This window comes from Oryctolagus cuniculus, chromosome 11, assembly GCF_051225735.1.
Source record: "Oryctolagus cuniculus isolate XC-2025 breed Fujian yellow rabbit chromosome 11, ASM5122573v1, whole genome shotgun sequence".
Lineage (NCBI taxonomy): Eukaryota > Metazoa > Chordata > Mammalia > Lagomorpha > Leporidae > Oryctolagus > Oryctolagus cuniculus.
The window spans coordinates 24,216,922-24,242,550 of NC_142877.1; the positions used below are offsets into that span (position 1 = coordinate 24,216,922).

Consider the following 25,629-nt stretch of genomic DNA (forward strand, 5'->3'; position numbering starts at 1 on the left):
AGCCTCCAAAGTCATTACTTTCCAGCCATAAACCCTACAGTGCCGTCCTCTATTTCTCTGGTGGGGCCATCAGTATTGAAGGAACAGCCAACATTTGTGCATGGCCTATAATTAGGCTGCAGATGGTCTGTGCCCCTGTTACCTCTGACGTTCTTGTTGAGTAACTTCCCCTCATGCAGACAGTGGTCATGGAGTGGGTGAGGCCAGCCAGGTTTAAGGAGTTAAATGGGAAAGGGAAGGGGTAGGAGGAAGAAAAGGGGAATGGGGATAGGAAAACAGACTGGGAAAGAGGCTGGGAAAATTGCCGGTGCCGCAGCTCACTAGGCTAATTCTCCGCCTGCAGTTCTAGTCCCAGTTGGGGCGCCGGATTCTGTCCCAGTTGCTCCTCTGCCAGTCCAGCTCTCTGCTGCAGTCCGGGAAGGCAGTGGAGGATGGCCCAAGTGCTTGGGCCCTGCACCCACATGGGAGACCAGGAGGAAGCACCTAGCTCCTGGCTTCGGATCAGCGCAGCGCGCCGGCTGTGGCAGCCATTTGGGGGGGTGAACCAATGGAAGGAAGACATTTCTCTCTGTCTTTCTCTTTCTCTCTCTCACTGTCTAACTCTGCCTGTCAAAAAAAAAAAAAAAAAAAAAAAAAAGAGAGAGAGAGACTGGGAAAATTAAAAAGTGAGCCTGAGAAGAGGCAGCCAGAGGTCAAGGTCAAGGACAAGGACAGGAGCCAGGGGCAAGTAGACCCACCAAGCCAAGGACAGTGACCATGTCAGGAAGGAAGCATCTCTCACTGAGGGCCCACGAGGCTGAACAGCCCATCTTCGATTTCCCTTTTGTGCCGTTAAACATTTTAAACCTTTTTAAACGATGAGCAATTTGTCAGGGAGACAGCATCTTGGCAGACAAGCTGGGTAAGGAGAAAAAATATTAGCACCTTCCAACTGGTCATTTTTTTCCCCTTTTCAGCCTAAGCAGGCCAGAGCCAGTATCCATTATTAATAGGTGCATGTTTTATTAAAGGTATAAAGACCAAAGATTTGTAACTTTAATAATAATCCGATTCTTATTTTAAATTCTCCAACATTATTATTTATTGATTGGCTAAGGATGTTTCTTTGGCAATCACCAATCTGCCAGTTCCTGGAGGGAGACAGAAGTGCAGGAGTTAGAGGAGCTGGCATGGACACTGGCTGACTCTACACCATGAGCACCCCTCTGTGCCAGGCCCTGGGATGACTAAGACACAACCCTACACTAACTGCGGAGGCAGAAAAAAACTAACAATTTTATGGACAACGTGGACATTTGGGGTGTGGAGAGAGCAGAGTGGAGTGGTCAGAAGCTTTTCTCTGGAATTAGGAAGATTTAAGTCCCAGAGCCACAGCATACTGTGCAACATTGGGCATGATACATTGCCCACCTGAGCCTCAGTTTCATTGTCTGTAAAATGGGGATAATATAGGGTTATCTCAAAGACTGACAGAGATATTCTCATATGTGTAGCTCATTAGTCATGAGGCTCACCATGTAATAGGTGCTCATTAAATGGTAATGATGATAGTGGTGGTGGTGGTAATGATGCAAATAGGCATTCAGGAGCCGGTGCTGTGGTGTAGTGGGTACAGCTGTCACCTGCAGTGCCGGCATCCCATATGAATGCTAGTTCAAGTCCCGGTTGCTCCATTTCCAATCCAGCTCTCTATTATGGCCAGCTCTCTATTATGGCTGTAGAAGGTGGCCCAAGTACTTGGCCCTTGCACCCATGTGGGAGACCCAGAAGAAGCTCCTGGCTCCTGGCTTCAGATAAGCCCAGCTGTGGCCATTGCAGCCATCTAGGGAGTGAAACAGGAGATGGAAGACCTCTCTCTCTTTGTCTCTGCATCTCTGTAATTTTGCCTTTCAAATAAATAAATAAATCTTTTTAAAAAGGGGGGTTTGGTGGGGCATTCATTCTTCCTAGGGGAGAGAGGTTTTTTGTTTGTTTGTTTGTTTTAAGAATTATTTTATTTCTTTGAAAGAGAGTTACAGAGAGAGGTAGAGCCAGAGAGAGAGAGTCTTCCATTCTGCTGGTTCATTCCCCAAATACCGCAACAGCCAGAGCTAAGCTAAGTGAGGAGCTTCTTCCAGATCTCCCACGTGGGTACAGGGGCCTAAGGTCTTGGGCCATCTTCTACTGCTTTCCCAGGCCATAGCAGAGAACTGGATTGGAAGACAGGCAGCTGGAAGGAGAACCAGTGCCCATGTGGGATGCCAGTGCTATAGGCTGGGGTTTTAACCCACTGCGCCACAGCACCAGGCCCAGGGAGAGAGGTTAAGAGTTTTCCTTTGGTTGGCCGGTGCCGCGGCTTAATAGGCTAATCCTCTGCCTGCAGCACCGGCACACTGGGTTCTAGTCCCGGTCAGGGCGCCGGATTCTGTCCCGGTTGCCCCTCTTCCAGGCCAGCCCTCTGCTATGGCCCAGGAGTGCAGTGGAGGATGGCCCAAGTGCTTGGGCCCTGCACCCCATGGGAGACCAAGAGAAGCACCTGGCTCCTGCCATCGGATCAGCGTGGTGCGCCGGACGCAGCGCGCCAGCCGCGGCGGCCACTGGAGGGTGAACCAACGGCAAAGGAAGACCTTTCTCTCTGTCTCTCTCACCGTCCACGCTGCCTATCAAAAAAAAAAAAAAAAAAAAAAAAAAAAGAGTTTTCCTTGGGGCCAGCACCGTGGCTCACTTGTTTAATCCACCTGCGGCACCAGGATCCCATATGGGCGCGGGGTTCTAGTCCTGGTTGCTCCTCTTCCAGTCCAGCTCTCTGGACCTACGCCAATCCAAAGCCAGGAGCCAGGAACTTCTTCCAGGTCTCCCACACGGGTGGGACTTGAACCAGTGCCCATTTGAGATGCCGGCACTGCAGGCGGAGGCTTTACCTGCTATGCCACAGCACCAGCCCTATAAATAAATCTTAAAAAAAAAAAAAAGATTGATTTATTTATTTATTTGAGAGGCAGAGATACAGAGAGGGAGAGAGGCCACAGTAAAGAACTGGATTGGGAAGTGCAGCAGCTGGGACTTAAATGAGTGCCCACATGGGATGCCAGCACTGCAGGTGGCAGCTTTACCCACTAAGCCACAGCACAGGGGGGCCCCCCTCTTTACCTCTTTAAAAAAAGTACAACCCTCGCCATTTGTAGATGTGTGGTCTAGTAGCATTAACCACATTCCCCTTGCACAACAGAACTTTTTCATCTATAGCCAGCAAACAATGCCCCAGTTCCTTAGCCTCAGGCGCCATCATTCCACTTTCTGTCTATGAAGTCAGCTCCTCCAGGCACCTTCTAAAAGTGGAATCACACACTGTCTTCCTGTGACTAGCTTATTTCACTTAGTACCATGTCCTACACTTTCATCCATGTTATGCATCTGGCAGGAGGTCCTCTTTTTAAAGGAATAATATTCCATTGTACACACAAGGGGGCTTCAAAAGGTTTATGGAAAATGTATATTATCTTTTAATTCTATTCTTCCATGAACTTTTCACTTCTTTATTATTTAAGACTCACAGGGGCTGGCGCTATGGTGTAGTGGGCTAAGCCTCTGCCTTTGGTGCCAGCATCTCATATGGGTGCTGGTTTGAGACCTGTGATCCAGGTCTCTGCTATGGCCTAGAAAAGCAGTAGAAGATGCACCAAGTGCTTGGGCCCCTGCACCCACATGGGAGACTGGAGGAAGCTTCCGGCTCCTGGCTTTGGATCAGCGCAGCTCTGGTCATTGCGCCATTCCATCGGATGGAAGACCTTTCTCTCTGTCTCTCCCTCTCTCTCTCTCACTCCACCTCTCAAATAAAGTCTTAAAAAAAATAGAAACATAGATAAAGGGAAAAAGAGACCTCTCATCTGCTGATTCACTCCCCAAAAACCCATATGGACCAGTCTATGAGCTGGAAACTTAATCCAGGTCTCCCGTGTGTGGCAGTGACCCACTCTCTCAAATTTTTTTTTTAAAGATTTTATTTATTTATTTGACAGGTAGAGTTACAGACAGTGAGAGAGAGAGACAGAAAGAAAGGTCTTCATTCCATTGATTCACTCCCCAAATGGCCGCAACAGCCAGAACTGCACCGATCCAAAGCCAGGAGCCAGGAGCCTCTTCCCGATCTCCCACGCGGGTGCAGGGGCCCAAGGACTTGGACCATATTCTGCTTCCCCAGGCCACAGCAGAGAGCTGGATTGGAAGAGGAGCAGCCGGGACTAGAACTGGTGCCCATATGGGATGCTGGCACTGCAGGCAGAGGATTAACCTACTGTGCCTTGGCGCCAGCCCCTCAAATTTTCTTGATCCATTCAATTGATCTTGATCCAATTCAGTCTGTGATTTAGCATAATCGTCCTAGGAAGCAGTGGTGTGTTTAAAAGGTGTGGAGAGACTGAGCTAGTGCTGTAGTGGAGTGGGCTAAAACTCCAACTGTGGCACCAACATCCTGCAGGGGCGCTGGTTCTAGTGCCGGCTGCTCCTCTTCAGATCTGAGCTCTTTGCTATGGCCTGGGAGAGCAGTGGAGGGTGGCCTATGTGCTTGGGCCACTGCACCAATGTGGGGGACAAAAGGGAGGCTCTTGACTCCTGGCTTTGGAACAAGGACATAAGCCTCAGCCATTTTAAGTTTCTTGTTGCCCCTGCCTTCTTTCAAGAGATCAGTTCCATCTCCCACTGGTATTGTTCCCCACCCCACCCCACCCCCCATTCTTCCCCAGGTTTGGAAGCCAGTGAGCCAAACCTGAAGAACCAGGATGGAGAAGTTCATCTCCACCTACTGTCCCCATGCCCACCCCTACGGCACCTAAGATATAAAAGGGCCCAGCCTGCTGGGGTCAAGGCCTCTGCCCTGTGTTCAGGCTGTGAGCACTGTGGCAGCTGGTAGACCTCTGCAGATTCATTTTCTCTGAGCACATTCGGTCTGGCTGTGAGTTCGTATTCTGTCTCCTCTTTGTTCGGTGCCTCTCTTCCTAACATTCTGATGTCCCGTGTGAGGAAGCACCAATCTGGCCTCTTTTCCTAACACTGGCACCATGCTTTCTGGATCTTCCAGCTAGCAGAATCAGGAGCCAAATGAGTCTCTTTTCTTTGCATGTCACTGGAATTAGCACTGAAACAATGTGAGAGACAGCCTACAGGCAGAACTGGTGAGATTTGATAATGATGACAAAATATTTGTCTTAACTTTAAAAATCAAGAGATGACTTGGGTCTTGCTGGTTCAACCTGCCCCCAGAAAGGGGGAAAGAGGGCCTGCCTGGTCCCCGTCAAGGGCAAGAAGGGAGACAGACGATTGCCGTGGTGGGTGCAGGGCAAATGCCAGTACTGACAGTTCTGTCAGCCATCAGGAAGCTCCCGCTCTGAGGCCACTGACCCCCTTCATCAGCTTACAACAGGGACACTGGGTAGGATGGAAGCCACCTGCATGGGTGAGGGGACACAGCACCAAGAGGACAGAAGGCACTGGCCTTCTGATCCCTGCACTGCCTGTGACTCACTGTGTGACTCCTGTGCTGCTGTGAATGGTGACGTGATGGCGATGCTGGTGGCGGTGCTGGTGGCTGACCATGATGGTGTCGGTGATGGTGGTTGTGGTGGTAATGCACAACTATGCTGGGGTGAGGATGAGGATGATGGTAGTGACGATGATTATGATGGTAACGATGGTATGAAGGGTCAGACAGGTTAACAGGCAGTCAGGCTGGTCTCAGTGTCAACTGAGGGTGCAAAATGCTTTCTTCCCCAAAAAAGTTATCTAGCAAGATCAAAGGTGCTTGCCCTACTTCCTCAGGTATCTCCAATTTTACCATGAGAATAGCAAGGGAATGGCGACTCCAGCCTCCTGAGCTTTCCAGTTTATTGTAAAGTAACTTAGGTATCCCAACCTTCTGATGGCTCTTTTTGTTTTATCCTGAGCAAGCCAGACCGGGTAAAATGAAAATTATAATATAGGGGCTGGCACTGTGGCGCAGTGGGTTAACACCCTGGCCTGAAGTGCTGGCATCCATATGGGCTCCGGTTCTAGTCCCGGCTGCTCCACTTCCGATCCAGCTCTCTGCTCTGGCCTGGGAAAGCAGTAGAAGATGGCCCAAGTCCTTGGGTCCCTGCACCCACGTAGGAGACTGGGAAGAGGCTCCTGGCTCCTGTCTCCGGATCAGTACAGCTCCGGCCGTTGCAGCGAATTAGGGAGTGAAGACCTCTCTCTCTCTGTGTAACTCTTTCAAATAAATAAATAAATCTTTTTTTTTTTAAAGTGTAATATAGTTCAAGTCTTTTGATGGTTTTGTCCCCACCTTGTACTGACTGACAGTTTCTTCCTTAAGACTGTGCTTTAAAAACCCAGTAACACCAGCCTTTCAGGTTTTGCCTATCTTGGAGCCCCCCTCCATGATGCTGGCTGGGTCTCTCACTCTAATAAATCTCGCTTTTAAATCTCTCTGCTTGTCTGTTTGGAAATTCTTCCATGTGAGACAAAGAACTGAGGTAATAGTATTATCTCCAACACCATTCACCCGAAACAATGGTGATGGTGATAGTGATGATGATGGTAATGAGGAAGAGGAGGAGGAAGTGGTGGTGGTGTTGACAGATGATGAAGAGGACAATGGTGATGATGGTCAACTCTTTTTGAGTACCTACCCTGTGCTAAGCTCTTCTAAGTGTTTTATAAGCATCAATGCATTAATGCATTTTATTCTTCCAATATCATTGCTAACCCATCATAAGAGATGAGGAAATTAAGGGGAGAGAAGAGAAATCACTTGCCTGAGGTTACAGTGACAAAACACAGAGCTGGAACTCAAACTGAGGCAGGCTGTCTCCAGATCAGTTTCTAGAACCACTTGGGGAGCTCGGAAATCTGATTCCTGGGCCCACTCCAGACCTGCTCACTCCAAGCCTCCAGAGAGACTACCCCCTTGTCAATTGCCAACAAGCTCTCCCAAGGCTGAAGGTGGGGTCAACACTGAGGGTTCCCTGGGGTCAGACAATGCCCAAGTCCAGCCTGAGACAGAACAGAGCCTGAGTCTCTTGCCCCTGCCTTGAATTCTAATTTTCTCCCCCTCTCACACACTGCCTGGAGGAGTTGTCCATCATCTCAACACCTACCAGCCAGCCCCCTGGAGAGGGTTCCTGCAGGATCTAAGGGAAACATAGATGATAAATGATCCTAAGACAAGATACTCGTCCTCTAGGAACCCAAGAAGTGAGAACTACGGCAATGGGAGGATGTCTTATGAGCTGTCTAGAGGGAGGGATGTAATCAGAGAGCTTCCTAACACTCTCACCCCTGCTCCGTTTAGAATTTGATTGCACTTGAGTCACAAGCGACACATTATTACTTTCTTTTTTGTACATAAAATACTGAGAGAATCAGACCCACAAATATATTGGCATTTTTTAAAAAGATTTTATTTATTTATTTGAGAGGTAAAGTTACAGACAGTGAGAGGGAGAGACAGAAAGAAAGGTCTTCCCCCCAGTGGTTCACTCTCCAGATGGCTGCAACGTTTGGAGCTGCGCTGATCCGAAGCCAGGAGCCAGGTGCTTCTTCCAGGTCTCCCATGCGGGTGCAGGGCCCAAGGACTTGGGCCATCTTCTACTGCTTTCTCAGGCCATAGCAGAGAGCTGGATAGGAAGAGGGGCAGCCGGGTCTCGAACCAGCACCCATCTGGGATGCTGGCACTGCAGGCAGAGGATTAACCTACTGCACCACGGTGCTGGCTCCGGCATTTTTTTTTTTTTTTTTAAAGAACCACATAGGGGCTGGCGCTGTGGCACAGCAGGTAAAGCCATCACCTGCAGTGCCGGCATCCCATGTGGATATCAGTTCAGGTCCTGGCTGTTCCACTTCCGATCTAGCTCTCTGCTATGGCCTGAGAAAGCAGTAGAGGATGATTCAGGTCCTTGGGCCCCTGCACCTGTGTGGGAGACCTGTAGGGGGCTCCTGGCTCCTGGCTTCGGAACAACACAGCTCTGGTCGTTTCGGCCAACTGGGGAGTGAACCAGCGGATGACAGACCTCTCTCTTTCTGCCTCTCCTTCTCCCCGTGTGTAACTCTGACTTTCAAATAAATAAATAAATCTTTGGAGCCGGTGCTGTGGTGTAGTGGGTAAAGCCACCACCTGCAGTGCCGGCATCCCATATGAGTGCCGGTTCAAGACCCAGCTGCTCCACTTCCAATTGAGCTCTCTGCTATGGCCTGAAGATGGCCAAGTCCTTGGGCCCCTGCACCCACGTGGGAGACCTGGAAGAAGCTCCTGGCTTCTGGCTTCGGATCAGCGCAGCTCCGGCCATTGCGGCCAACTGGGAAGTGAACCAGTGGATGGAGGACCTCTCTCTCTCTCTCTCTCTCTCTCTCTCTCTCTCTCTCTCTCTCTGCCTCTCCTTCTGTGTAACTCTCTGTGTAACTCTGACTTTCAAATAAATAAATCTTTAAAAATAAATAAATAAATCTTTAAAAGAAATAAACAAACAAAACCTCTAGTCTGAAAAAGGGTTCAAGAATTACTGGGCTGGCGCTGTGGCTCACTAGGCTAATCCTCCGCCTTGCGGCGCCGGCACACCAGGTTCTAATCCCGGTTGGGGCGCCGGATGCTGTCCCGGTTGCCCCTCTTCCAGGCCAGCCCTCTGCTGTGGCCAGGGAGTGCAGTGGAGGATGGCCCAGGTGCTTGGGCCCTGCACCCCATGGGAGACCAGGAGAAGCACCTGGCTCCTGGCTCCTGCCATCGGATCAGCGCGGTGCGCCGGCTGTAGCACGCCGGCCGTGGCGGCCATTGGAGGGTGAACCAACGGCAAAGGAAGACCTTTCTCTGTCTCTGTCTCTCTCTCTCACTGTCCACTCTGCCTGTCAAAAAGAAAAAAAAAAAGAATTACTGCTATAGGGAACAAGGATGAATCCCACAGACACAGAAGATGAGCAAAAGCAGCCAGACACACAAAAAACTGGGTGATTTCCATTTTCAGGAAATGCAAGAAAGACAACATCAATCTATGATAATGAAAGTCAGTTTAATGGTCAGCTTTGAGGGGTACTGATGGAGGAAATCTCCCAAGGAACTAGAATTCTAACCTGGGTGAGGTTTACACGATGTACACATTTATTGGGTTGTCCATTTTTTTATGCACTCTCCTATGTCCAACTCAAAGCTTAAAACATGTTTTAAAGAGTTGGATTATTGTTTCTTTATGGTCATCCATACTTTTCACTAAAATTCAGATGTGACTCAGCAATGACTGAGTTCTTCCAGTACACACGGTCACTCATGTGGGTCAAGTGGCAAAAGCAAAGGAAGGTTAGGACTTGACTTTCTATGACAGGGAGCTAGTGCTTGGCTCTGGTCTCAGAGGCTTACAGCTGCAGGGTGCCACCAGCGTCAACTGTGCTCCATGCCACTGAGATCCCTCCCATTCTTGCACACACCCTAAAATGATCCAGGCCACGCCAGGGCAGCCGGTTCCATTGAGTAACGTGACCAATCTGATAGCGAGATGCAAGAGCCAGAAAAGGGCTGGGAGTAAGTGAAGCATCAGTCCCTAGCTCCCGTGTGATCCACAGGGGCCTGTATGGATCACGGATGTTAACGGGCCAGGCTCACGGGGCAAGGGTGAGGCTAGAGCCAGCAGGAAGAAGAGCTAGGAAGGATATCAGGCCAACACAGACAACGAGGAGGCTCAGGGACAATAGGATCCTCATCTATCATGGGCCTCGTGCCAGGAGGTGAGGGCCCACCCTGCCTGGAGGCAAACCAGCTGGAGGAAAATGGTAACCAGCCCAGATATGTCCAATCCCTGCCCAAGGTTACACAGCAAGTCAGGGACTAAGTGAGTCAGGCCAAGAGTACACCGTACCTGCAGACTTCTCCATCATCCCAGCAGTACCCCAAAAATCCTTTTTCCCTCTCTGGATGCTCCACATTCTACATATCTGTGTTTTTGGCTTTAAAAAAATACTTAATCATTGACTTGTATAACAACTTACATCATCTTGAAAGTGGATGAAAAACACCAGCCCACATTGTTCACTTTTAATACTGATCTTTGCTGTGTTAGGGAAGCATAAACAACCCAAAAGAGTGATAATTAGTTCTAAATTCAGGCAAGGTTTATGGAACGTGAACCGTTTGGGTAATCGGCTGGGGTGGTGCCATGCAGTGGTAATTAATTTGGTTTTTCTTCCTTAAAATGCTTTACTTAATTAAGGGAGGCGCTGATTTATATGCACCAGTCCCCTGGGGATGGCTTGTAAGGCAGGAGAAAACTCCAGCTGTCTCCCTTCTACATTTCTCACCGAACTATTGCACTGCGTCCAGACACACTCCTGCAACATTGATTGTGACAGATCCTGCAGTTATGAGCTCATGGATACTGGGGGGTTGGCGGAGCTGAAGACGCACACTTAATAAGAAATGTTTTCATAATCAAAAGAATATTTCAAGCTGTGACAATGCAGGCCAAGAGAGAGAGAGGGGGCAGCTTTTCTTCAGAGAATCACAGGATGCTGGGACCAACCCAGCACCTGCAGTCGAGCTCCTTCTGACACAGCTGGGCTCTCAGAGCTCAGAGTGCTTGCATCCAGCCCTGGCTTTGTCATAACTCACTTTGAGCTGACAGAAGCTTAAGGTGGCACTTTCATTTAGTCATCATATATGTATTGAGCACCTATTACGTGCCAGGCACCATGTTACACACTGAGGGTACAATGACACACAAGACAGATGTGTTTAAATAATATAAATAAGTAAAAGAATAAACAGGTGATAAATACATGCCCACCCTATGATGTAGGGATTCCTCTCCCAGACATGTGTCCAAAGAAATGAAAGCATATCTCTGCCAAAAGCCAAGTATGAAATAGTTATTCAATAACTCCAAACCAGGAGCCACTGAAGGTCCATTCAAGAAGGGGAGATGAATGAATTATGTATGTATACAATGGGAGAGTACACAGCAACAAAGGAGAGCAAACTGCTATTGTAGGCATCCACGCACAGCATAGGTGAATCCCAGATTCGATGGTGAACCTTCATTGCAATGATGAATTAAAGAATTTGGACAAAAAGAGTGCAGGACACACACAATGGTTTGGATGTCGTTTGTCCCCATAAATGTTCCTGTGTTGGAGGTTTGGTCCTCAGGGTGGCGGTGTTGAGGTGGTGGGGACTTTTAGAGGTGGTGGTGGGGCCTTTGGCTGACGCCACAGCTCACTAGGCTAATCCTCCACCTGCGGCGCCAGCACCCTGGCTTCTAGTCCCAGTCAGGGCGCCAGATTCTGTCCCGGTTGCCCCTCTTCCAGGCCAGCTCTCTGCTGTGGCCCGGGAGGGCAGTGGAGGATGGCCCAAGTGCTTGGGCCCTGCACCGCATGGGAGACTAGAAGGAAGCACCTGGCTCCTGGCTTCGGATTGGTGCAGCCTATTGGGAGGTCCTGAAGCAGGGGGTGCCTTCCTCAGAAGCAACCGCTTGGTCTCCGGAAGCGAGCTCTCCCTAAAGCAAATTGTTCTAGAAGCCTGAGCCTGACCCCAGTCACTCTTGGCTCCCTGTGTGGTGGTGCGGTACCTGCTCGCATCACTGTCATCAGCTGAGAGGACCCTCACCGGAGAGAAGCCCATGCCAGCACCATGCAGTGAACCTCTGGCACTGTGAGCTAAAAAACTTCTTTTTCTTCATAGGTTGCCTGCCTCGGGTATCTCATGACAGCAACAAAAAATGGACAAATGGTGCCATAATCTGTGATGGAAGTCAGGACTACCCTCTGAGGAAAAGAGGCATGAGGGAGTTTTCTGAAGGGCTGGAAACACTCTGTGTCCTCATACAGGAAGTGACTACACGCGCACTCTCGTAAAATCGCTGAAGTGTGTGCTTAATATTAGGCAACCATTAAAAAACAAACTTTTAAGTGAGAAATTTTCAAAATAATGAATAACTAAATGCTGACCCCTGAGCCTGATGAGGTTTCAGAGAGACAGGACACAAAGGTGGCAGCGAATCTCTTTCTGCCCCAAACATGAAGGCAGCTGACCTGAGATCTTAGCCCTGTTTCCCTCTATGGGCTAACTTCATGGAAACAGGCATGCCTGGCAGAGCAGCTATGATACCCTCACTTGGGGCCAGCACGGTGGTTTAGCAGGTAAAGATGACACCTGCCGTGCCAGCACCCACATGGGCATCAGTTCATGACCTGGCTGTTCCACTTCTGATCCACCTCTTTGCTATGGCCTGGGAGAGCAGCAGAAAATGACCCAAGCGCTTGGGCCCCTGCATCCATGTGGGAGACCTGGAAGAAGGTCCTGGCTCCTGCCTTTGGATCAGCCTTGTTCCAGCCACTGTGGCCATTTGGGGAATGAACCAGCAGATGGAAGAATTCTCTGTCTCTCCCTCTCTGCCTCTCTCTAACTCTGCCTTTTAAATAAATAAATAAATAAATCTTTTAAAAAAAAATAACAAACAGTGGAAACTGCCTGTGAACTTTAAGAAAATAACCAACCCACCCAGACGTCCAAACCTCTATTTTGGAGTGCCTGCACTCAAGCTTCAGCTCCACTTCCTATTCTAGCTTCCTGCTCAAGTACTCACATACTTGCCACACATGTATGAGACCTGGGTGGAGTTCTGAGCTCCTGCCTGCAGCCTAGCCCAATGCCAGCTGTCGTGGGCATTTGAGAAGTGAGTCAGCAGATGGAAGATCTCTGCCTTTCAAATAATAAAGAGAGTTGTCCATGGAAGAGAGGTTCATCATCTGCCCTGAATTCAACACTGGCCCAGGGACTGAGGCGCCCACGGTCGGCAGCAGAAATGTCCTGAGGTAGCAAATCATTCTCTACTCTGAGATTATCACCTTGGATTTTTTCTTTAAAGATTCATTTATTTATTTGAAAGACAGAGTTATACAGAGAAGACAGAGAGAAATATTTTTCCATCTGCTGGTTTACTCCCTAAATGGTCACAACAACCAGGGCTAGACTAGGCCAAAGGTAGGAGCCTGGAACTCCATCCACAGCTCCCACTTGAGTACATGGGCCAAAGAACTTGGGCCACGTGCTGCTGCCTTCCCAGGTGCATTATCAGGGATCTAGATTGAAAGTGGAGGGGTCGGCGCTGTGGCACAGTGGGTTAAAGCCCAGGCCTGAAGCGCTGGCATCCCATATGGGTGCCAGTTCAAGACCTGGATGCTCCACTTCCAGTCCAGCTCTCTGCTTTGGCCTGAGAAAGCAGTGGAAGATGGCCCAAGTCCTTGGGCCCCTGCACCCGTGTGGGAGACCTGGAAGAGGCTCCTGGCTCCTGGCTTTGGAGCGGCACAGCTCTGGCTGTTGTGGCAATCTGGGGAGTGAACCAGTGGATGGAAGACCACTCTCTCTGTCTCTACTTCTCTCTGTAACTCTTTCAAATAAATAAAATAAATCTTTTTTAAAAAATAAATATAAATATATCACTCATTTAAAAAAATAAATACATTTTAAAAAAATGAAAGTGGAGCAGCCAGGATTTGAACTGGCACTTATATGTGATGCCAGCGTCACAGGTGGCAGCTTAACCCACTGCACCACAATGCTGTCCTTCACTTTGAAGTCTGAGGTGATGGTTCCTTAGCATTTATAACACAGTGGTGATACTACACAGTGGTCATGTTGTTTATATAGCATGACGATTTTTGGCAAAATAAAACACTGGCAGCTCTCCCTTAGAAAATTAAATTTGGGATGAGGGAAACTCGACTGCACTGTGGGGCACAGAATCGGGTACCTCTGGAGAGAAAGGACTCTAAATTCATCTGCCCCACCTCTGGCCTCTGGAGAGTAGAGTCCTGGGAACCATGAGACTTCCCACAGTTACCACTACAACCAAACCATCCTAAAGGAAACCAGAGGCGGGAAGACTGTTTAGACGTCCTGTGTATCCAAAATGTCTTGACTGAAAATGTACAATTTTGCAAACTTAAGAAAACAAACTCATGAACTGGCTTGCCAGGAAACCTCTCGTGGACCCAGGGTGCCGGTGCCAGTGCCTAAGGGGCTGGGTGCTGTCTCCCAATGGAGCCAAATCACTCCTTTGTCGAAGGAACATAGAGAGAATTTAATTTGAAGCCAGTTCTAAGTTCTGAGGCTCTGAAATAGATTAGCCAACAATCCAAGCTCTAACCCTAGAACAGACGAGCTGTGTTACCCGGGCAGTTACTTTACCTCTCTGAGCCTTAACTTTTCACCTGAACAGTAGGGAGGACAACAATCTCCTTCCCAAGGTTGTACAATGGCAAAGAATCCAGCTTAGGCTTTTATTTAACTTTTATTACTTTTTAAAGATTTATTTATTTATTTATTTGAAAGGCAGAGTTACAGAGAGGTAGAGAGAGAGTCTTCCATCTGTTGGTTCACTCCCCAAATGGCCGTAACGGCCAGAGCCGCACCAATCCAAAGCCAGGAGCCTGGTACTTCTGGGTCTCCCATGTGAGTGCAGGGGTCCAAGGACTTGGGCCATCTTCTACTGCTTTCCCAGGCCATAGCAGAGAGCTGGATCGGAAGCGGAGCAGCCGGGACTCAAACGGGTGCCCAAATAGGATGCCGGCACTTTACCTGCTATGGCACAGCACCAGCTCCTCATTTAATTTTTAAAAGAGTATTTGATTGGCCAGCACCGTGGCTCACTAGGCTAATCCTCCGCCTGTGGCGCCAGTACCCTGGGTTCTAGTCCCGGTTGGGGTGCTGCATTCTGTCCCGGTTGTGCCTCTTCCAGTCCAGCTCTCTGCTGTGGCCAGGGAGTGCAGTGGAGGATGGCCCAGGTGCTTGGGCCCTGCACCCGGCTGGGAGACCAGGAAGAAGCACCTGGCTCCTGGCTTCAGATCCACGCAGCGCTGGCCATAGCGGCCATTTGGGGGGGTGAACCAATGGAAGGAAGACCTTTCTCTTTGTCTCTCTCTCTCACTGTCTATACCTCTACCTGTCAAATAAATAAAATAAATACATAAAATAAAAGATTATTTGATCCTATCCTGGTCCCAACACTCTCAATGGAGCATGTTCCACAGGTGATGAGGCTGAAGAGAATCCTCTAAACCATTTCATATTAACTTGTTTACTACTTGAGAAAGGATAGCAAAAAAAAAAAAAATCCACTTAAGAGCCTTCATTCAGAATATGTACAAAAATAAACTCCAGATGGAACACAGTTAAATATAAATAAACTTTCAAAACCTAGAGGAAGGAGTGGGCACTGTGGCTCAGTGGGTTCAGCTGCCGCTTTGGATGCTGGTGTCCCGTGTCAGAGCACCAGTTCAAGTCCAGCTGCTCTGCTTCCCACCCGGGAGAGCAACAGAAGATAGCCTGAGTGCTTGGGCTCCTGCTGCTCAAGTGGACAGAAACTTTACCAAGTACCTTACAGAGAGATGATCAAAAATGGCGTGTGACAAAGATTCGAAGTTTCTAAGGACCACATATATAAACCACAATAATAGGTGGTTTGGGGCCAGAATTTTTTCTTGCAGTTAGGACAACACTTGAAACATCCCTTGTCAGAATGCCTGGTTCAAGTCCCAGCTCTGCTACCAACTCCAGCTTCCCGCTGATGCACCCTGGAGGCAGCAGGTGACGCTCAAGCACTTGGGTCCCTTACACCCACATGGGAGATCTACACTGCATTTCTGGCTTTGGCCTGGCCTAGCCCCAGCTAATGCAGGCATTTGGTTTGTGAACTAGAGGATAGGAGATCTCTCTCCACCTGTCTCTCTGCTTTCCAAATGAATAAATAAAAATTTTAACAGGTGGTCACTGGGGCTAGCATGGTGGTGCAGCAGGTTAAGCCACTCCCTGTAACACTGGCATCTCTTATAGGTGCCAGTTTGGGTCCCAGCTGCTCTTCTTCCCACCCAGCTCCCTACTAATACTCCTAGGACAGCAGCAGAAGACGGTCTAAGTACTTGGGCCCCTGAACCCACGTGGGAGACCTGGAGGAAGCTCCTGGCTTCAGCCTGGCCCAGCCCTAGACATTGGGGCCATTTGGGGAGTGGACCAGCAGATGGAAGGTCACTCTCTCACTAGCTCTCTCTCTCTCTCTGTCTTTCCTCCTATCTAACTCTGCTTTTGAAGTAAATAAGCAAAACTTTAAAAATAAACAAATAAAAATAAAAGGGTGGTCCCTATCTGATGTCTTCTCTTGGCAACTGTTTAATGATCACTTCATTTGCTAGATGGCTGCTGTCCCAAATGATGACAGTTGGGCCCACAGAGCAAGCTGGGTGTATTTTGTGTTTCCCCTGTTCCCAAGGCTAGTGCTGGGGAATCTGGATAACTGATGTGCCAAGATAATTATTCAGGGGCCAGCGCTGTGGCATAGCAGGTAAAGCCAACACCTGCAGTGCCGGCATCCCACATGGGCCCGGTCCAAGTCCTGGCTGCTCCTCTTCCAATCCAGTTCTTTACTATTGTCTGGGAAACAGCAGAATATGGCCCAAGTCCTTGGGCCCCTGCACCCACATGAGAGACCCGGAGGAAGATCCTGGTGCTTCAGATCGGCTCAGCTCCGGCCATTGTGGCCATTTGGGAAGTGAACCAGCGGATGGAAGATCTCTCTCTCTCTGCCTCTATCTCTCTGTAATTCTTACCTTCCAAATAAATAAATCTTTAAAAAAATATAGTTATTCAAGAAAAGCCCTCATGTCCACTTGCTCACACACCTGGCCTTTGCTGGGCCCTGGCTGGGCTGGAATAGCCTCCTCCTCTTTCTCCGCAAGGCAACGCATGTCTCTGAATGTCTCTGTTACTATCATTGATCCCCTGTGTTTCTCAATGGCCACAATAAGGAATCCAACTTGATTAGGGGCCGATTTGGCCTCCAAGGCAAGATACAACAGCTGAGAAGCCTGCGGGCACCGATTTGGTTAGAGTAGATCGTGCACAGAGTACTGGCAGGGCCCACCCACACCACTCAGCCGCCCTCCCAGATGTCAGCAGCCTCTGTCCCTTCCCTGCTGACTTCCCAGCTCAGACAGAGCCAATCAAGTAGGAAGCACAGGCACTGCCAAGGCTGGGGCATCGCACAAGCCTGCAACTGAGCCCCCGCCTCTCCCAGAGCTTTGGAGTCAAGCCAGCTTGGGTTCAAGTCTTCACTCCCGCATACACTGCGCAGCCTTGGATAGGTCATGGAGCCGCTGAGTCAGCCCCCTCAGGTGATGGGGACCCCTCTGAGTCGTGGTGGCAGAAGCCCCACCTCACCTGCTGCCTCTTAAACCTCACCCTCTCAGCTGAAGCCAGGCTCCTGCAGGCACTCCAGAGTGCACACCTCTTGCCCAGTGGTCACTCTGCTCAAGTGCCCTCATGGCTGAGCCTCCTTCCTGCCCTCTGTTCACCTTTCAGCTCTCAGCTTAGGAGTCTCCTCTTCCAAGAAGTCTTCCATCGCCCCCTCCCCCACCCAGGCTGTGTCAGGGATGTGTGGCTGTGGACCCCATGGCCCTCAGTCCTCATCACAACCCTCTTCTGTCTGCCTCCTCCATTAGACTGTGAGCCCTGGGAGGGCAGAAGCTTGATGTCTCCTGTGTCCTGTGTAAGACCTCCTACAGGGCAAGGCCCAGTACAGGCCGCTCAGTGAATGAATACACTCAAGCCTGTTCTAGCTATTGCTATTGTGTGAACAAACTTCCTCTACACTTACCACACAATAACTACTTTAGTACACTCCCAGACTTTATTTTACTTATAGGCAGACAGTTTCCATCCACTAGTTCTCTCCTCTAATGGTCTCCAGTGGCCAGGGCCAAAGCCAGGCAGTGGAACTCAATCCAGGACTCCCACATGGGTGACAGGGACCCAACTACTTGAGTCATCACCACTGCTTCCCAGGGTCTGAAGTCAGGGATCGAACCCAGGCACTCTGGTGTGGGACATGGGTGTCTTAATGCTAGGCTAAACACCCGCTCCCTGGGCTGGCAGACTTTGTGTGTCAGGAATTCAGACCGGCACAGTGGGGATGGTTTGGCCCTGCTCCTTGATGTCTTTGGCCTTGGCTGGGAAAACTTGACGGCTGGGGCTGAAGGTTGGCTGTCCAACCCTAGGCTGGCTGCTAGCTGCTGGCTGAACCACAGCTGGGACTTTCAACAGGAACACTTATAAGGAGCCCATCCCCATGGCCTAGTGACCACCATCAGCTCATAATACAATGAGCAAAGTGGAAGCTGTCTCACCTTTTGGCCTCAAAAGCCAGGTAGGGTCACTTCCACTGCCTTTGACAATTGCAGGGGTGTGTCTGAAAGCCATCCAACTTAGGATGCAGAAAGCTAGAAAGGGTGTGAGAGTGTGTGTGTCTGCCTCTCAAAAGAAACACACACACACACACACACAACCCACAAGTACCTCCACAGAGACTGGGACACAAGGCCTTGCTCACCTGAGGCAGACACCAGGCATCAGGCAACTAGGAAAAATTTGACTGAAGCTTTTATAAACTGCCATGGTTGACTGTGGGCTGCAGCGGGAGTGTGGGTCCCCTGGGAGCAGCAGACACATGCAAAATTAGCACCTACGCATAGGCTCATCTCCATGAACAGAGCTGGGTGCTGGAAGCTGGGAGACATCAGAGATAGCGGTGGAGCAGCAGCCGCGGCTGGGGGAGCCCAGGACACTGGGAGAGGGCAGCAAACCCTGTCACCCTGCATGCCCACTGCAACGGGGGAAGGAAAGAAGAAAATCCCCAATACCCTGGAGGATGGGTGGGATGGCTGAAAAGGCCCCACCTCCGAGGACTGGGGAATAGTCCCTGCCTCAGCCTGAGGCAGTACCAGGAAAACAAATAAACCCCCCTACACACACACACACACACACACACAGCCCTCAGCTGATGAGTGTCAGGCCACAACCAGCAGAGGTCTGCTGCTGGGGGAAGGTCAAGGGTACCAGCACGAGGCTGAGGATGGGCTAGGATCATGGAGAAAACCCTAGGGAAACCCAGTTCCCACCCTAAACACAAAGAATGCAAGCGGGATCTGAGAGGCCCTTTAGGGCCATGACGCTAACACATGAGTTGAGGGTTGAGTTTCCAACTCACCAGCTTGTGGAGGACACTTTTCAAACCACCGAAGGCAGACAGCGGAATCTTACGTCGCTGCCCAGAAGGAGGGGGCAGCCCTCTCTACAGATTAGAAAGGATCTCCAAGACAAACGCACAATGAGTGCAAAAAGCCAGGTAAGGGACCATCACTAGGAGCAGGCATTGGGCCTGGTGGTTAAGCCACTCACTTCCCAAACCAGAGTGGGTTGGATTCCTAGCTCCAGCTTCCTGCCAACGCAGACCCTAGGAGACAGCAGTGATGGCTAGAGTGACTGCGAAAGCCTGGATGGAGTCCCCACCTCCTAGCTGCAACCGGGCCTGGCCCAGCCGCTGTGGATATCTGGAGGGTAAACCAACACATGGCCGCTCTGTCTTCTTTGTCTCTTTCTCTCAAATAAGTAAGTTGAAAAATAATCATGTGTATAATAAACTACTGATGTGGGCAATGAATATATTAATTTTCCATCCAGGTTCCTATCTCCCCACAGAGATAGAAATTCTAAACAGAGACTGGTACGGTGTACAAACATGAACAGAATTTATTTATCCATGAAAGAATAAACATATTCACACGCGAGTGTGGCCACCCCACACAGAAAAATACCCAACAAGAGTGGGCCAAATAGCCCATCAATGATAGAGAAAAAACCGGAAACGGTACCTCTGCAGGCGGGCTCTGTCCAAGCGGGTGGTGTCCGTCCCAGACCAGTCCAGGGCGAAAGAGAACTAAACCGGGAAGAGAATGAGACCGAGAGCAGCAGCACCCAGTGGGGCCCTTGCTAGAAACACTGCTCCCTCTCGCATCCACCTCCTTTTATAAGGAAAGGGTGGGAGTGATGCCCCAATCAGTTATACAACCAGCGCGGGGTGTGAGCATGCGTCCTGGTCCCAGATGAGACAGGTGCGTCCAGGGAAGGTGGGCGGAGCGAATCCACAGTTAGAGATGGCGCCTCGCAGGGCTCCCGAGCTCCTGCTCATCTAAACTTTGGCTACACGATAGCACTACTATTTGTATAAAAGCTTGAGGAGGTGAACTAGGACTATGGATTCCCAAAAAGAAATTTGGGAAGGCTCCACATGGAACCGAGGAGCATGGTTGGCAACGGGAGCTGGGTGTGTGAGGGAGAAGCCGGAGTGAGACTTGTTTCAGTGGGGGCCCTCTGAATTCGAATCTGAAACCTGTAAGTGTAGGGCCCGTTTTTTAAAAAGGTTTATTTATTTTATTTGAAAGGCAGAGTTACAGACAGAAAGGTCTTCCATCCACTGGTTCACTCCCGAAATGGCCACAATGGCTGGAGCTGGGCTGATCAGAAGCCAGGAGCCTGGAGCTTCTTCCACGTGGGTTCAAGAGCCCAAGCACTTGGGCTATCTTCCACTGCTTTCCCAGGTGCATTAGCAGGGAGCTGGGTTGGAAGTGGAGCAGCCAGGACTCGAACTGGTGCCCATATGGGATGCTGGTGCCGCAGATGGTGGCTTTACGCACCATGCCACAGCAACAGCCTCTGTTTGGCCCATTCTAAGAAACTGAATGGGTAAGAGCTCAGGTAGCATGGCTGAGGCTGCTGCCGTAGTAGATGACAGGGAACAAATCGCAGCTTTGAGATTAATGACAGCCATAAGACAAGTCAATTATCTTTTAAAAAAAAGGGGGGGGCAGAGGAGAGAGAGCACTCCCGTCTGCTGTTCACTGCCAAATGCCCACAGTCACTTGAGCCATCACCTGCTGCCTTCCCAGGGCGTGTATTAACAGGAAGCTGGGATAGGGAGCTGAAGCCAGGAATCCAACAGGCACTTCTCTGTGGTATGCAGGTGTCTTAAGCACTCAGCCGAATGCCCACCCGCCACTCACGTGTCTCGCAGCCCCAGCACTGCCACTCAGAGGAGGACGCACCCTGGCCTGGGGATTTCCAGGAGACAAAGCCGCCTCAGCACAGGTGCAGCTCTCAGAAACCTTAAAACCAAAGTCGCTGGCAAGAATAACTAGCACCCCCTTTGTGAAAGAAGCACCTGGCAACTGCCCGGAACACACGCGTGAGAAAGGGGAAGACTCCCCAAGCCCTGAAAACATTCTGCAGACGGGGAGCTTCCAGCCACAGCGCCATCTGGTGGCCCCTGCGCCTGCTGCCTGAGACGCTGCCGGAGTAAACCGCTTTGAGCATCAGACGCACCGACTCATCTTTGGTGCAAATTGACTTTGTTTATTTTCTTTTAAAGATTTATTTATTTGAAAGAGTTACAGAAAGAGAGGGAGAGAAACCTTCCATCCACTGGTTCATTCCCCAAATGGCCACAACAGCCAGGGCTGGGTCAGGCCAAAGCCAGGAGCCTGGAACTACATCTAGGTCTCCCACGTGGATGGCAGGGGCCCAAGCACTTGGGTCATCTTCTGCTGCTTTTTCTAGGCCATTAACAGGGAGCTGGAGCAACTGGGACTCTAACAGGCACCCATATGGAATGCCACCATCACAGGCAGTGGCTTTACTCACTATGCCATAAGGCCAGCCCCAATGAATAGGTTTGTTTGTTTATTTTGAAAGTAAGAGTGACAGAGAGAGAGAGAGAGAGAGAGAGAGAGAGAGAGGAGAGAAATCTTCCAGCCACTGGTTCACTACCCAAATAGCCACAATGGCAGAGGCTGGGCCAGACTGAAGCCAGGAACAAGGAACTCCATCTGGTCTCCCACATGAGTGGCAGGGGTACTGATGGGGCCATCATCTGCTGCCTTCTCAGGCACATTAGCAGGGAGCTGGATGGGAAGAGGAACAGCTGGGACTCAAATCTGAGCTCTGATATGGGATGCCGGTGTTGCAAGCAGCAGGTTACCATGCTCTGGGCCACATGCCCATACTGCAGCCCCCTTTAATGCAAATTGAATCAAAGAGAAGCCACCTCTGAGGGCCACCAAATGAGGGTTATTTGCTCTGCAGGCAGTGGGGATCCACGGAAGGAACTCAAGGTGGGGACGAGGTGTGTGTGACATGCCCAGACTGGCAAGCAGCAGTGCAGTGGGTGGCTTACAGGGGCAAGACCAGAGCTGGAAGTGCAGACGGAGCAGGCAGGACCTGGCCACTGGTCCAGGGCAGAGACAGTGGCAGCGTGGTGGACAATCAGGAGGCAGACATAAGGAGTCCTTACTGTGGGGAGGGGGTCCACCAGGTCTTTCCCTGCTCCTCCCAGAAGAGGGGCAGGTGTCAGCCTCAGAGCCTGCCCACCCAGGTCGGCCCTGATGAATCCCCAGACCTCTGCAGTGGGCCGTCGTTACCCTCCCGTGTGCAGCCCTTGATTGCCGAGAGGTGGGGTATCTGAGGCTGCCCTCTTGTCACAGCTAACAAATGCCTGTCTGAGCAAGAGCTCGAGGTTAAAAGGCCAGAGGGGCTCCCACTCGGCTTCCCTGCTCCTAGCCCGCAGCCTCGCTGCTCCCAGGAGCTTTGAGAAACCAGTCAGCACGGTGCTTAATGAAGCTGCCTGGCCATCCATCAGGCAGGGCCACTACACTGTGTCCACGGCAAACCCAGCGTGAGGTCCAGGCCAGGTTCCCAAGTCTGAGCAAGGCAAGGATGGGGAAGGCTTAGCAGGAAGAGCTGGGGTTGGAGCAGTGGCATCCAGGCTGTGCCGACGGTCACACTTCTGTGGCATGAGGATAATATTTTGCATGGCAGGTGCTGCGAACTGCCAGCTCCCTCCTCACTAAGACAGCGGGAAGGAAAAACTCCTCCCGCTTCTCTCGCAGCAGGGGCCGCCTTGTGCCCCAGGTCTGGACACCGAGGTCTTACAGACGCCACGGAGGGCAGTGGAGATGGGAAGTGCAGAAGGGCTACTGGGAGGGGGAGAGCCACGCCTGAGGGTGACAGAGAGGGAAGATCACAGGTGTCTGAGTCCCTGGCAGCTTCATGGAGCCACCCAACCGCCTGGGCGGCCACAGCTGGGCTTCCGGATGGGAACGGGCTGAGGTTTCAATGCTTCGGGGTTGGGGGTGGGGGTGGGGTGGAAGGCGAGGCTCCTGTCCCTGTGAGAGACACAGCCGACAAAGGCTCTGCCCCAGGAAAAAGCTGGGAATGAGCTGTCCCCTCCTTCCATCAGGCCTGGGAGAAACTCCCCGGTCACCAGGAGGTCAGTTTCCTGCCCTGGACCATGGAAGAAAAAAGTCCTCCAAGAAAAAGTGAAGAAAGAAAGAGAGGGAGACGCAATAGATGGCTGTGACAGTGGTCGGGCGTCTGAGTCGGCTCCCACTGCTCATTGCTACAGCGCACCACAGACTGTGGTGGGCAGCTTCACCCACAGGGCCCCTCTCCTCTTCCCCTCCTCCTCCTTCTTATCTCTGGGTCTCAGGTGGGGCTCTCTGCAGACACAGAATCAATAGATGGCATAGACATAATTGTTTTTAGTTTGTTTTCATTTGAGAGACTGACAGAGAGACAGACAGAGAAGGTTCCCACGCCCTGGTTCACTCCCCAAATGCCCGCAATGGCCGGAGCTAAGCTGAGCTGAAGCCAGGAGCTAGGAACGCAATCCAGGTCTCCCGTGTGGGTGGCAGGAACCTAATTCCTGTGCCATGACCACTGCCTCACAGGCCTGCGTCAGCAGGAAACCAGTCAGAAGGTGGGATCAGGAACAGGCACTCTGCTGTGGCACAACACCACCACCAGTGTCTCAGCCACTACATCTGCCCAACATGCAGATCTTGTTCGAAAAGGAATTAGCTCATGCGGTCCTGTAGGGCTGGACTCTAGGGCAGACAGGACTGCATGTTGCAGTCATTTTTTGGAGGGGTGGGTGTGGGGAGACACAAAGAGAGAAGCTCCCATCTACTGGTTCAACTCCCCAAACGTCAGTGGCTGCCTCGGGTCCCGGCTCGCTCCTGACTCAGTCTTGCGGCGCACACTCACCCTGGCAGGCAGAGGCGATGGCTCAAGTCCTGGATCTCTGGCATCCACGTGGGAGACCCTGGTGGAGTTGCTGGCGTTGGTCTGGACCGGTCCTACTCGTGGCAGGCATTTGGAGAATGAGCTAGCAGATGGAAATGCTATAATTAAATAAAGAAATTAAAAATTAAAAAAAAAAATTCAGCCCAGGTTCTTGTGAATCCAAAGCCCAGGACAGAAACTTCTTGAAGCCCCTGCTGCCTGCGACAAACAGCCTTTCTGGAAAAGTAATGAAGATTTGGGATTTTTCTGACTTGGGCCAGACCTCAGCCCTCCAGCACCCCCCACTCCCCCGCTGGTTCAAAAAAGCTAGGCCTGGTCGTGGGTTTGGCATTGGAACGGCCACTGACCACAGCTCTGGCAGCAGAGCCACCTGAACCTCTCACCTAATTAAAAAATAAAATCAAAGAAAGAAAACTTTTTATTACACTTCTTAATGGCTGAAAATAGTTTCAGACATAAAAAGGCATTCTGCTGGCTACTTCCCAGGCACCAAAAATTAACAGCCACTACATTTTATTCCAAGGAATTAATGGGGACTTTTACACGGTGGCTGAAGTACAGGGGACAGGATGAAGGGCATGCCTCTTCACAGAAGGACGTGGCCCCTGCTCACTAGCAGCAAAGACCTGGGTGTGGCCACCTGCTGTGAGGGGGGGCCAAGCAGGGTGTACGGGCCTGCAGGGGGTATGGGGGGGACGGGGTGCAGCCTGGGAGGGGGAGTTCTTTTTTCAAAGATTTTATTTCTTTCTTTACTTGAAAGCCAGAGTTAGAGAGGAGAGAGAGAGAGAGACAGACAGACATAGAGAAAGAGAGATCATCCATTTGCTGGTTCACGCCCTAAATGGCCAAAGCCAGGAGCCAAGAGCTTCCTCCGGGTCTCCCATGTGGGTGCAGGGTCCCAAGCACTCAGGCCATCTCCCAGTGCTTTCCCAGGAGCATTAGCAGGGAGCTGGATCAGAAGTGGAGCAGGGCTGGTGCTGTGGCTCAGCAGGTTAATGACCTGGCCTGGGGCGCCGGCATCCCATGTGGGTGCCAGTTCAAGGCCCAGCTGCTCCACTTCTGATCTGGCTCTCTGCTGTGGCCTGGGAAAGCAGTGGAGGATGGTCCGAGTCCTTGGGCCCCTGCACTTGCATGGGGGGCCAGGAGGAAGCTCCTGGCTCCTGGCTTCAGACTGGCACAGCTCCGGCCGTTGCGGCCATTTGGGGAGTGAACCATCAGATGGAAGACCTCTCTCTCTCTGCCTCTCCTCTCTCTGGAGCAACAGGGACTTGAACCGGCCACGTGGCATGCCAGCACTGCAGGTGGTGGCTTAACCCACTGTGCCACAATGCCAGCCCAGAGTTGGGGGGGAGGTCCTGAGCCCCCAGGGCACACACATTTGAACCCTCTGCATCAGCACAGCATCCCCGGCCCATCACTTCCTGGTCTGTGTCTGTGTCTGGCGAGATCAGAGCCTCTAGAGTCTATCTCGCTTGGTGCCCCAGCACCCGGCACAAGGATAGTAAACACGAGGCGGTCGTGGGAGCACCATTGCTGGAGAAGGGGAGGTGACGGCTCAGAGTCCCCGGGGCTGGAGGATGTGAGATCTTTATGGTCCCTTCTAGTCTCTTTATGCCAAACCCCGGTCTGCCTTTCACTTTACAACCAAATAAATAAATCTGTCCTCACAGAGCCCT

At 50.9% G+C, this 25,629-nt stretch overlaps 1 long non-coding RNA gene across 3 annotated transcripts in view; it reads right to left on the reverse strand.

Annotated features, from left to right (window-relative positions):
* Nucleotides 1-25,629, reverse strand: part of LOC149123374 (uncharacterized) — a 100,270-nt gene that overhangs the window by 65,721 nt on the left and 8,920 nt on the right. For all 3 annotated transcript variants that reach the window (XR_016216619.1, XR_016216620.1, XR_016216621.1), the window contains exon 2: nucleotides 23,915-24,051. This is a non-coding gene — a long non-coding RNA (uncharacterized LOC149123374). The remainder of the gene's footprint in view (nucleotides 1-23,914; nucleotides 24,052-25,629) is intronic.